General features: G+C 47.9%; 8 non-coding genes and 1 pseudogene across 8 annotated transcripts; all 9 read right to left on the reverse strand.

Annotated features, from left to right (window-relative positions):
- Positions 1-76, reverse strand: LOC142688050 (U2 spliceosomal RNA; annotated as a pseudogene; the record flags this gene model as incomplete).
- A 1,289-nt stretch (positions 77-1,365) lies between these two features.
- LOC142687678 (U2 spliceosomal RNA) lies at positions 1,366-1,556 on the reverse strand. Its single transcript, XR_012856880.1, has one exon. It is a non-coding gene; the product is annotated as a U2 spliceosomal RNA (small nuclear RNA).
- A 1,292-nt stretch (positions 1,557-2,848) lies between these two features.
- On the reverse strand, positions 2,849-3,039 carry LOC142687800 (U2 spliceosomal RNA). Its single transcript, XR_012856991.1, has one exon. It is a non-coding gene; the product is annotated as a U2 spliceosomal RNA (small nuclear RNA).
- Positions 3,040-4,327: 1,288 nt separating this feature from the next.
- Positions 4,328-4,518, reverse strand: LOC142687923 (U2 spliceosomal RNA). The gene has a single exon (XR_012857102.1). It is a non-coding gene; the product is annotated as a U2 spliceosomal RNA (small nuclear RNA).
- A 1,297-nt stretch (positions 4,519-5,815) lies between these two features.
- LOC142688045 (U2 spliceosomal RNA) lies at positions 5,816-6,006 on the reverse strand. Its single transcript, XR_012857213.1, has one exon. It is a non-coding gene; the product is annotated as a U2 spliceosomal RNA (small nuclear RNA).
- Positions 6,007-7,278: 1,272 nt separating this feature from the next.
- LOC142687562 (U2 spliceosomal RNA) lies at positions 7,279-7,469 on the reverse strand. The gene has a single exon (XR_012856775.1). It is a non-coding gene; the product is annotated as a U2 spliceosomal RNA (small nuclear RNA).
- A 1,284-nt stretch (positions 7,470-8,753) lies between these two features.
- Positions 8,754-8,944, reverse strand: LOC142687574 (U2 spliceosomal RNA). The gene has a single exon (XR_012856786.1). It is a non-coding gene; the product is annotated as a U2 spliceosomal RNA (small nuclear RNA).
- Positions 8,945-10,222: 1,278 nt separating this feature from the next.
- LOC142687586 (U2 spliceosomal RNA) lies at positions 10,223-10,413 on the reverse strand. Its single transcript, XR_012856797.1, has one exon. It is a non-coding gene; the product is annotated as a U2 spliceosomal RNA (small nuclear RNA).
- A 1,296-nt stretch (positions 10,414-11,709) lies between these two features.
- LOC142687598 (U2 spliceosomal RNA) lies at positions 11,710-11,900 on the reverse strand. Its single transcript, XR_012856808.1, has one exon. It is a non-coding gene; the product is annotated as a U2 spliceosomal RNA (small nuclear RNA).
- Positions 11,901-12,734: the final 834 nt, after the last annotated feature.

Consider the following 12,734-nt stretch of genomic DNA (forward strand, 5'->3'; position numbering starts at 1 on the left):
ATAGGGGACGTATCAGATATTAAACTGATAAGAACAGATACTACACTTGATCTTAGCCAAAAGGCCGAGAAGCGATAACCCGAACGGGCCGCGCGTTGCCCGAGCCTGCCCGATACTGCTGTTCAGCCCTTGCAGCGATTCAGCCTACTTCTAGGCAATTCCATGGGGCCCTGCAGGCTCACACACTCACAGCTACATGGGAGGTGAATAAAGGCCGGAGAGGAAGCCAGACAGGATTTGCTTCTTTTGCTTGCACCACAATGCAGTGCTGAAAGAGGAGGAATCTACATAAAAACGCCTTCCTGGCAACGCCCAAATGCCCTGCTGCCATGCAGATAAACACTGGCAGCGGCAGCAAGTGCATGCCCACAGCCACCCCTTGTTCCTTCACACCTTGTATCAGCTGTAATCCAGTCCAGTCCAGTGCTGCCTGCTGAGCAGCACTGACCAACACTGCCTGGGCCCAGGCTTTTATCTCTGAGGCCCCATTATGATGTCAGAAAGCTGGCTCTGGAATCCTGAGGGCTCCACTATGACACGTGCAAAGTTCCGTCTGAACTTTATATAAGACGGTGAGGCTCAGTCAGTCACTCAGTGTTGCCTGAGAGGGCAACACTGCAACAGCCGGCCGCCAGGCTGTCTTTTTTTTGCACAGCTAGTTGCCTCCAGGAGGCCACAAGAGGGAGACAAGGGACTGCAAAATGGAAAATAGGCATCCACCAACTTTACAGACAACTTCTCCTTGCTCCTACAACCTCCATCCTTGCACAGTTTGTTATTCTTCTAGGTAACATAGTAACAAATCCAAATTGCTGCTCTCTTTGTAGGCAAGCAAGGCTTTGTTGCAACTGCAATTCTTACTTCTTCTTGAAATGTAGGGACGACAGTACATTCCATCACATCCATCTAGTGTACACAGGTAGGTCCATTGTGGCGGGCAGGCGAGCGGGCGGGCTGCTTTATTGGCTGTTTGCTGTTCCCCTACTCCACTCCACTATTTGACTGTTGTGCTGCATCAATCAATCAATCAATCAATCAATCAATCAATCAATCAATCAATCAATCAAGTGGCTGGCTCAGGTGCAGCTCTTTAACTTACCTAAAAGGGAGGGCGGAGAGAAGACAAGGAAGGTGAATGAGGTGTTCCAATGTGAAATGCCGGAAACACAGAAACACAGACGACACACAACAAGAGGTGGCAATCTATTCATTAATTGCATTTAATCAATGAGCTCATTATCACTCATGCATTGTCCAACAGGTGTTGAAATAATGGGATTAAAAGGGGAGATCCCTTCAGAAAGACAGAAACAATAGCAAAGACAAAAAACACTTTTGGAATCTGCTTTTAGTCAACACATAAGGAAAGGGTGCACCGGTCCTGGAAATACTGCAATACCAGGTCAATGCGTGGAGTGGACAGAGCAAGCTCTATTTCCATCTCCCTGTTCTAAAAATCCATTTAATATATGGTCCCCAGATAGGGGACGTATCAGATATTAAACTGATAAGAACAGATACTACACTTGATCTTAGCCAAAAGGCCGAGAAGCGATAACCCGAACGGGCCGCGCGTTGCCCGAGCCTGCCCGATACTGCTGTTCAGCCCTTGCAGCGATTCAGCCTACTTCTAGGCAATTCCATGGGGCCCTGCAGGCTCACACACTCACAGCTACACGGGAGGTGAATAAAGGCCGGAGAGGAAGCCAGACAGGATTTGCTTCTTTTGCTTGCACCACAATGCAGTGCTGAAAGAGGAGGAATCTACATAAAAACGCCTTCCTGGCAACGCCCAAATGCCCTGCTGCCATGCAGATAAACACTGGCAGCGGCAGCAAGTGCATGCCCACAGCCACCCCTTGTTCCTTCACACCTTGTATCAGCTGTAATCCAGTCCAGTCCAGTGCTGCCTGCTGAGCAGCACTGACCAACACTGCCTGGGCCCAGGCTTTTATCTCTGAGGCCCCATTATGATGTCAGAAAGCTGGCTCTGGAATCCTGAGGGCTCCACTATGACACGTGCAAAGTTCCGTCTGAACTTTATATAAGACGGTGAGGCTCAGTCAGTCACTCAGTGTTGCCTGAGAGGGCAACACTGCAACAGCCGGCCGCCAGGCTGTCTTTTTTTTGCACAGCTAGTTGCCTCCAGGAGGCCACAAGAGGGAGACAAGGGACTGCAAAATGGAAAATAGGCATCCACCAACTTTACAGACAACTTCTCCTTGCTCCTACAACCTCCATCCTTGCACAGTTTGTTATTCTTCTAGGTAACATAGTAACAAATCCAAATTGCTGCTCTCTTTGTAGGCAAGCAAGGCTTTGTTGCAACTGCAATTCTTACTTCTTCTTGAAATGTAGGGACGACAGTACATTCCATCACATCCATCTAGTGTACACAGGTAGGTCCATTGTGGCGGGCAGGCGAGCGGGCGGGCTGCTTTATTGGCTGTTTGCTGTTCCCCTACTCCACTCCACTATTTGACTGTTGTGCTGCATCAATCAATCAATCAATCAATCAATCAATCAATCAATCAATCAATCAATCAATCAGTGGCTGGCTCAGGTGCAGCTCTTTAACTTACCTAAAAGGGAGGGCGGAGAGAAGACAAGGAAGGTGAATGAGGTGTTCCAATGTGAAATGCCGGAAACACAGAAACACAGACGACACACAACAAGAGGTGGCAATCTATTCATTAATTGCATTTAATCAATGAGCTCATTATCACTCATGCATTGTCCAACAGGTGTTGAAATAATGGGATTAAAAGGGGAGATCCCTTCAGAAAGACAGAAACAATAGCAAAGACAAAAAACACTTTTGGAATCTGCTTTTAGTCAACACATAAGGAAAGGGTGCACCGGTCCTGGAAATACTGCAATACCAGGTCAATGCGTGGAGTGGACAGAGCAAGCTCTATTTCCATCTCCCTGTTCTAAAAATCCATTTAATATATGGTCCCCAGATAGGGGACGTATCAGATATTAAACTGATAAGAACAGATACTACACTTGATCTTAGCCAAAAGGCCGAGAAGCGATAACCCGAACGGGCCGCGCGTTGCCCGAGCCTGCCCGATACTGCTGTTCAGCCCTTGCAGCGATTCAGCCTACTTCTAGGCAATTCCATGGGGCCCTGCAGGCTCACACACTCACAGCTACACGGGAGGTGAATAAAGGCCGGAGAGGAAGCCAGACAGGATTTGCTTCTTTTGCTTGCACCACAATGCAGTGCTGAAAGAGGAGGAATCTACATAAAAACGCCTTCCTGGCAACGCCCAAATGCCCTGCTGCCATGCAGATAAACACTGGCAGCGGCAGCAAGTGCATGCCCACAGCCACCCCTTGTTCCTTCACACCTTGTATCAGCTGTAATCCAGTCCAGTCCAGTGCTGCCTGCTGAGCAGCACTGACCAACACTGCCTGGGCCCAGGCTTTTATCTCTGAGGCCCCATTATGATGTCAGAAAGCTGGCTCTGGAATCCTGAGGGCTCCACTATGACACGTGCAAAGTTCCGTCTGAACTTTATATAAGACGGTGAGGCTCAGTCAGTCACTCAGTGTTGCCTGAGAGGGCAACACTGCAACAGCCGGCCGCCAGGCTGTCTTTTTTTTGCACAGCTAGTTGCCTCCAGGAGGCCACAAGAGGGAGACAAGGGACTGCAAAATGGAAAATAGGCATCCACCAACTTTACAGACAACTTCTCCTTGCTCCTACAACCTCCATCCTTGCACAGTTTGTTATTCTTCTAGGTAACATAGTAACAAATCCAAATTGCTGCTCTCTTTGTAGGCAAGCAAGGCTTTGTTGCAACTGCAATTCTTACTTCTTCTTGAAATGTAGGGACGACAGTACATTCCATCACATCCATCTAGTGTACACAGGTAGGTCCATTGTGGCGGGCAGGCGAGCGGGCGGGCTGCTTTATTGGCTGTTTGCTGTTCCCCTACTCCACTCCACTATTTGACTGTTGTGCTGCATCAATCAATCAATCAATCAATCAATCAATCAATCAATCAATCAATCAATCAGTGGCTGGCTCAGGTGCAGCTCTTTAACTTACCTAAAAGGGAGGGCGGAGAGAAGACAAGGAAGGTGAATGAGGTGTTCCAATGTGAAATGCCGGAAACACAGAAACACAGACGACACACAACAAGAGGTGGCAATCTATTCATTAATTGCATTTAATCAATGAGCTCATTATCACTCATGCATTGTCCAACAGGTGTTGAAATAATGGGATTAAAAGGGGAGATCCCTTCAGAAAGACAGAAACAATAGCAAAGACAAAAAACACTTTTGGAATCTGCTTTTAGTCAACACATAAGGAAAGGGTGCACCGGTCCTGGAAATACTGCAATACCAGGTCAATGCGTGGAGTGGACAGAGCAAGCTCTATTTCCATCTCCCTGTTCTAAAAATCCATTTAATATATGGTCCCCAGATAGGGGACGTATCAGATATTAAACTGATAAGAACAGATACTACACTTGATCTTAGCCAAAAGGCCGAGAAGCGATAACCCGAACGGGCCGCGCGTTGCCCGAGCCTGCCCGATACTGCTGTTCAGCCCTTGCAGCGATTCAGCCTACTTCTAGGCAATTCCATGGGGCCCTGCAGGCTCACACACTCACAGCTACACGGGAGGTGAATAAAGGCCGGAGAGGAAGCCAGACAGGATTTGCTTCTTTTGCTTGCACCACAATGCAGTGCTGAAAGAGGAGGAATCTACATAAAAACGCCTTCCTGGCAACGCCCAAATGCCCTGCTGCCATGCAGATAAACACTGGCAGCGGCAGCAAGTGCATGCCCACAGCCACCCCTTGTTCCTTCACACCTTGTATCAGCTGTAATCCAGTCCAGTCCAGTGCTGCCTGCTGAGCAGCACTGACCAACACTGCCTGGGCCCAGGCTTTTATCTCTGAGGCCCCATTATGATGTCAGAAAGCTGGCTCTGGAATCCTGAGGGCTCCACTATGACACGTGCAAAGTTCCGTCTGAACTTTATATAAGACGGTGAGGCTCAGTCAGTCACTCAGTGTTGCCTGAGAGGGCAACACTGCAACAGCCGGCCGCCAGGCTGTCTTTTTTTTGCACAGCTAGTTGCCTCCAGGAGGCCACAAGAGGGAGACAAGGGACTGCAAAATGGAAAATAGGCATCCACCAACTTTACAGACAACTTCTCCTTGCTCCTACAACCTCCATCCTTGCACAGTTTGTTATTCTTCTAGGTAACATAGTAACAAATCCAAATTGCTGCTCTCTTTGTAGGCAAGCAAGGCTTTGTTGCAACTGCAATTCTTACTTCTTCTTGAAATGTAGGGACGACAGTACATTCCATCACATCCATCTAGTGTACACAGGTAGGTCCATTGTGGCGGGCAGGCGAGCGGGCGGGCTGCTTTATTGGCTGTTTGCTGTTCCCCTACTCCACTCCACTATTTGACTGTTGTGCTGCATCAATCAATCAATCAATCAATCAATCAATCAATCAATCAATCAATCAATCAATCAATCAAGTGGCTGGCTCAGGTGCAGCTCTTTAACTTACCTAAAAGGGAGGGCGGAGAGAAGACAAGGAAGGTGAATGAGGTGTTCCAATGTGAAATGCCGGAAACACAGAAACACAGACGACACACAACAAGAGGTGGCAATCTATTCATTAATTGCATTTAATCAATGAGCTCATTATCACTCATGCATTGTCCAACAGGTGTTGAAATAATGGGATTAAAAGGGGAGATCCCTTCAGAAAGACAGAAACAATAGCAAAGACAAAAAACACTTTTGGAATCTGCTTTTAGTCAACACATAAGGAAAGGGTGCACCGGTCCTGGAAATACTGCAATACCAGGTCAATGCGTGGAGTGGACAGAGCAAGCTCTATTTCCATCTCCCTGTTCTAAAAATCCATTTAATATATGGTCCCCAGATAGGGGACGTATCAGATATTAAACTGATAAGAACAGATACTACACTTGATCTTAGCCAAAAGGCCGAGAAGCGATAACCCGAACGGGCCGCGCGTTGCCCGAGCCTGCCCGATACTGCTGTTCAGCCCTTGCAGCGATTCAGCCTACTTCTAGGCAATTCCATGGGGCCCTGCAGGCTCACACACTCACAGCTACACGGGAGGTGAATAAAGGCCGGAGAGGAAGCCAGACAGGATTTGCTTCTTTTGCTTGCACCACAATGCAGTGCTGAAAGAGGAGGAATCTACATAAAAACGCCTTCCTGGCAACGCCCAAATGCCCTGCTGCCATGCAGATAAACACTGGCAGCGGCAGCAAGTGCATGCCCACAGCCACCCCTTGTTCCTTCACACCTTGTATCAGCTGTAATCCAGTCCAGTCCAGTGCTGCCTGCTGAGCAGCACTGACCAACACTGCCTGGGCCCAGGCTTTTATCTCTGAGGCCCCATTATGATGTCAGAAAGCTGGCTCTGGAATCCTGAGGGCTCCACTATGACACGTGCAAAGTTCCGTCTGAACTTTATATAAGACGGTGAGGCTCAGTCAGTCACTCAGTGTTGCCTGAGAGGGCAACACTGCAACAGCCGGCCGCCAGGCTGTCTTTTTTTTGCACAGCTAGTTGCCTCCAGGAGGCCACAAGAGGGAGACAAGGGACTGCAAAATGGAAAATAGGCATCCACCAACTTTACAGACAACTTCTCCTTGCTCCTACAACCTCCATCCTTGCACAGTTTGTTATTCTTCTAGGTAACATAGTAACAAATCCAAATTGCTGCTCTCTTTGTAGGCAAGCAAGGCTTTGTTGCAACTGCAATTCTTACTTCTTCTTGAAATGTAGGGACGACAGTACATTCCATCACATCCATCTAGTGTACACAGGTAGGTCCATTGTGGCGGGCAGGCGAGCGGGCGGGCTGCTTTATTGGCTGTTTGCTGTTCCCCTACTCCACTCCACTATTTGACTGTTGTGCTGCATCAATCAATCAATCAATCAATCAATCAATCAATCAGTGGCTGGCTCAGGTGCAGCTCTTTAACTTACCTAAAAGGGAGGGCGGAGAGAAGACAAGGAAGGTGAATGAGGTGTTCCAATGTGAAATGCCGGAAACACAGAAACACAGACGACACACAACAAGAGGTGGCAATCTATTCATTAATTGCATTTAATCAATGAGCTCATTATCACTCATGCATTGTCCAACAGGTGTTGAAATAATGGGATTAAAAGGGGAGATCCCTTCAGAAAGACAGAAACAATAGCAAAGACAAAAAACACTTTTGGAATCTGCTTTTAGTCAACACATAAGGAAAGGGTGCACCGGTCCTGGAAATACTGCAATACCAGGTCAATGCGTGGAGTGGACAGAGCAAGCTCTATTTCCATCTCCCTGTTCTAAAAATCCATTTAATATATGGTCCCCAGATAGGGGACGTATCAGATATTAAACTGATAAGAACAGATACTACACTTGATCTTAGCCAAAAGGCCGAGAAGCGATAACCCGAACGGGCCGCGCGTTGCCCGAGCCTGCCCGATACTGCTGTTCAGCCCTTGCAGCGATTCAGCCTACTTCTAGGCAATTCCATGGGGCCCTGCAGGCTCACACACTCACAGCTACACGGGAGGTGAATAAAGGGCGGAGAGGAAGCCAGACAGGATTTGCTTCTTTTGCTTGCACCACAATGCAGTGCTGAAAGAGGAGGAATCTACATAAAAACGCCTTCCTGGCAACGCCCAAATGCCCTGCTGCCATGCAGATAAACACTGGCAGCGGCAGCAAGTGCATGCCCACAGCCACCCCTTGTTCCTTCACACCTTGTATCAGCTGTAATCCAGTCCAGTCCAGTGCTGCCTGCTGAGCAGCACTGACCAACACTGCCTGGGCCCAGGCTTTTATCTCTGAGGCCCCATTATGATGTCAGAAAGCTGGCTCTGGAATCCTGAGGGCTCCACTATGACACGTGCAAAGTTCCGTCTGAACTTTATATAAGACGGTGAGGCTCAGTCAGTCACTCAGTGTTGCCTGAGAGGGCAACACTGCAACAGCCGGCCGCCAGGCTGTCTTTTTTTTGCACAGCTAGTTGCCTCCAGGAGGCCACAAGAGGGAGACAAGGGACTGCAAAATGGAAAATAGGCATCCACCAACTTTACAGACAACTTCTCCTTGCTCCTACAACCTCCATCCTTGCACAGTTTGTTATTCTTCTAGGTAACATAGTAACAAATCCAAATTGCTGCTCTCTTTGTAGGCAAGCAAGGCTTTGTTGCAACTGCAATTCTTACTTCTTCTTGAAATGTAGGGACGACAGTACATTCCATCACATCCATCTAGTGTACACAGGTAGGTCCATTGTGGCGGGCAGGCGAGCGGGCGGGCTGCTTTATTGGCTGTTTGCTGTTCCCCTACTCCACTCCACTATTTGACTGTTGTGCTGCATCAATCAATCAATCAATCAATCAATCAATCAATCAATCAATCAATCAGTGGCTGGCTCAGGTGCAGCTCTTTAACTTACCTAAAAGGGAGGGCGGAGAGAAGACAAGGAAGGTGAATGAGGTGTTCCAATGTGAAATGCCGGAAACACAGAAACACAGACGACACACAACAAGAGGTGGCAATCTATTCATTAATTGCATTTAATCAATGAGCTCATTATCACTCATGCATTGTCCAACAGGTGTTGAAATAATGGGATTAAAAGGGGAGATCCCTTCAGAAAGACAGAAACAATAGCAAAGACAAAAAACACTTTTGGAATCTGCTTTTAGTCAACACATAAGGAAAGGGTGCACCGGTCCTGGAAATACTGCAATACCAGGTCAATGCGTGGAGTGGACAGAGCAAGCTCTATTTCCATCTCCCTGTTCTAAAAATCCATTTAATATATGGTCCCCAGATAGGGGACGTATCAGATATTAAACTGATAAGAACAGATACTACACTTGATCTTAGCCAAAAGGCCGAGAAGCGATAACCCGAACGGGCCGCGGATACTGCTGTTCAGCCCTTGCAGCGATTCAGCCTACTTCTAGGCAATTCCATGGGGCCCTGCAGGCTCACACACTCACAGCTACACGGGAGGTGAATAAAGGCCGGAGAGGAAGCCAGACAGGATTTGCTTCTTTTGCTTGCACCACAATGCAGTGCTGAAAGAGGAGGAATCTACATAAAAACGCCTTCCTGGCAACGCCCAAATGCCCTGCTGCCATGCAGATAAACACTGGCAGCGGCAGCAAGTGCATGCCCACAGCCACCCCTTGTTCCTTCACACCTTGTATCAGCTGTAATCCAGTCCAGTCCAGTGCTGCCTGCTGAGCAGCACTGACCAACACTGCCTGGGCCCAGGCTTTTATCTCTGAGGCCCCATTATGATGTCAGAAAGCTGGCTCTGGAATCCTGAGGGCTCCACTATGACACGTGCAAAGTTCCGTCTGAACTTTATATAAGACGGTGAGGCTCAGTCAGTCACTCAGTGTTGCCTGAGAGGGCAACACTGCAACAGCCGGCCGCCAGGCTGTCTTTTTTTTGCACAGCTAGTTGCCTCCAGGAGGCCACAAGAGGGAGACAAGGGACTGCAAAATGGAAAATAGGCATCCACCAACTTTACAGACAACTTCTCCTTGCTCCTACAACCTCCATCCTTGCACAGTTTGTTATTCTTCTAGGTAACATAGTAACAAATCCAAATTGCTGCTCTCTTTGTAGGCAAGCAAGGCTTTGTTGCAACTGCAATTCTTACTTCTTCTTGAAATGTAGGGACGACAGTACATTCCATCACATCCATCTAGTGTACACAGGTAGGTCCATTGTGGCGGGCAGGCGAGCGGGCGGGCTGCTTTATTGGCTGTTTGCTGTTCCCCTACTCCACTCCACTATTTGACTGTTGTGCTGCATCAATCAATCAATCAATCAATCAATCAATCAATCAATCAATCAATCAATCAATCAATCAGTGGCTGGCTCAGGTGCAGCTCTTTAACTTACCTAAAAGGGAGGGCGGAGAGAAGACAAGGAAGGTGAATGAGGTGTTCCAATGTGAAATGCCGGAAACACAGAAACACAGACGACACACAACAAGAGGTGGCAATCTATTCATTAATTGCATTTAATCAATGAGCTCATTATCACTCATGCATTGTCCAACAGGTGTTGAAATAATGGGATTAAAAGGGGAGATCCCTTCAGAAAGACAGAAACAATAGCAAAGACAAAAAACACTTTTGGAATCTGCTTTTAGTCAACACATAAGGAAAGGGTGCACCGGTCCTGGAAATACTGCAATACCAGGTCAATGCGTGGAGTGGACAGAGCAAGCTCTATTTCCATCTCCCTGTTCTAAAAATCCATTTAATATATGGTCCCCAGATAGGGGACGTATCAGATATTAAACTGATAAGAACAGATACTACACTTGATCTTAGCCAAAAGGCCGAGAAGCGATAACCCGAACGGGCCGCGCGTTGCCCGAGCCTGCCCGATACTGCTGTTCAGCCCTTGCAGCGATTCAGCCTACTTCTAGGCAATTCCATGGGGCCCTGCAGGCTCACACACTCACAGCTACACGGGAGGTGAATAAAGGCCGGAGAGGAAGCCAGACAGGATTTGCTTCTTTTGCTTGCACCACAATGCAGTGCTGAAAGAGGAGGAATCTACATAAAAACGCCTTCCTGGCAACGCCCAAATGCCCTGCTGCCATGCAGATAAACACTGGCAGCGGCAGCAAGTGCATGCCCACAGCCACCCCTTGTTCCTTCACACCTTGTATCAGCTGTAATCCAGTCCAGTCCAGTGCTGCCTGCTGAGCAGCACTGACCAACACTGCCTGGGCCCAGGCTTTTATCTCTGAGGCCCCATTATGATGTCAGAAAGCTGGCTCTGGAATCCTGAGGGCTCCACTATGACACGTGCAAAGTTCCGTCTGAACTTTATATAAGACGGTGAGGCTCAGTCAGTCACTCAGTGTTGCCTGAGAGGGCAACACTGCAACAGCCGGCCGCCAGGCTGTCTTTTTTTTGCACAGCTAGTTGCCTCCAGGAGGCCACAAGAGGGAGACAAGGGACTGCAAAATGGAAAATAGGCATCCACCAACTTTACAGACAACTTCTCCTTGCTCCTACAACCTCCATCCTTGCACAGTTTGTTATTCTTCTAGGTAACATAGTAACAAATCCAAATTGCTGCTCTCTTTGTAGGCAAGCAAGGCTTTGTTGCAACTGCAATTCTTACTTCTTCTTGAAATGTAGGGACGACAGTACATTCCATCACATCCATCTAGTGTACACAGGTAGGTCCATTGTGGCGGGCAGGCGAGCGGGCGGGCTGCTTTATTGGCTGTTTGCTGTTCCCCTACTCCACTCCACTATTTGACTGTTGTGCTGCATCAATCAATCAATCAATCAATCAATCAATCAATCAATCAATCAATCAATCAATCAATCAGTGGCTGGCTCAGGTGCAGCTCTTTAACTTACCTAAAAGGGAGGGCGGAGAGAAGACAAGGAAGGTGAATGAGGTGTTCCAATGTGAAATGCCGGAAACACAGAAACACAGACGACACACAACAAGAGGTGGCAATCTATTCATTAATTGCATTTAATCAATGAGCTCATTATCACTCATGCATTGTCCAACAGGTGTTGAAATAATGGGATTAAAAGGGGAGATCCCTTCAGAAAGACAGAAACAATAGCAAAGACAAAAAACACTTTTGGAATCTGCTTTTAGTCAACACATAAGGAAAGGGTGCACCGGTCCTGGAAATACTGCAATACCAGGTCAATGCGTGGAGTGGACAGAGCAAGCTCTATTTCCATCTCCCTGTTCTAAAAATCCATTTAATATATGGTCCCCAGATAGGGGACGTATCAGATATTAAACTGATAAGAACAGATACTACACTTGATCTTAGCCAAAAGGCCGAGAAGCGATAACCCGAACGGGCCGCGCGTTGCCCGAGCCTGCCCGATACTGCTGTTCAGCCCTTGCAGCGATTCAGCCTACTTCTAGGCAATTCCATGGGGCCCTGCAGGCTCACACACTCACAGCTACATGGGAGGTGAATAAAGGCCGGAGAGGAAGCCAGACAGGATTTGCTTCTTTTGCTTGCACCACAATGCAGTGCTGAAAGAGGAGGAATCTACATAAAAACGCCTTCCTGGCAACGCCCAAATGCCCTGCTGCCATGCAGATAAACACTGGCAGCGGCAGCAAGTGCATGCCCACAGCCACCCCTTGTTCCTTCACACCTTGTATCAGCTGTAATCCAGTCCAGTCCAGTGCTGCCTGCTGAGCAGCACTGACCAACACTGCCTGGGCCCAGGCTTTTATCTCTGAGGCCCCATTATGATGTCAGAAAGCTGGCTCTGGAATCCTGAGGGCTCCACTATGACACGTGCAAAGTTCCGTCTGAACTTTATATAAGACGGTGAGGCTCAGTCAGTCACTCAGTGTTGCCTGAGAGGGCAACACTGCAACAGCCGGCCGCCAGGCTGTCTTTTTTTTGCACAGCTAGTTGCCTCCAGGAGGCCACAAGAGGGAGACAAGGGACTGCAAAATGGAAAATAGGCATCCACCAACTTTACAGACAACTTCTCCTTGCTCCTACAACCTCCATCCTTGCACAGTTTGTTATTCTTCTAGGTAACATAGTAACAAATCCAAATTGCTGCTCTCTTTGTAGGCAAGCAAGGCTTTGTTGCAACTGCAATTCTTACTTCTTCTTGAAATGTAGGGACGACAGTACATTCCATCACATCCATCTAG

This window comes from Rhinoderma darwinii, assembly GCF_050947455.1.
Source record: "Rhinoderma darwinii isolate aRhiDar2 chromosome 5 unlocalized genomic scaffold, aRhiDar2.hap1 SUPER_5_unloc_24, whole genome shotgun sequence".
Taxonomy (NCBI): domain Eukaryota; kingdom Metazoa; phylum Chordata; class Amphibia; order Anura; family Rhinodermatidae; genus Rhinoderma; species Rhinoderma darwinii.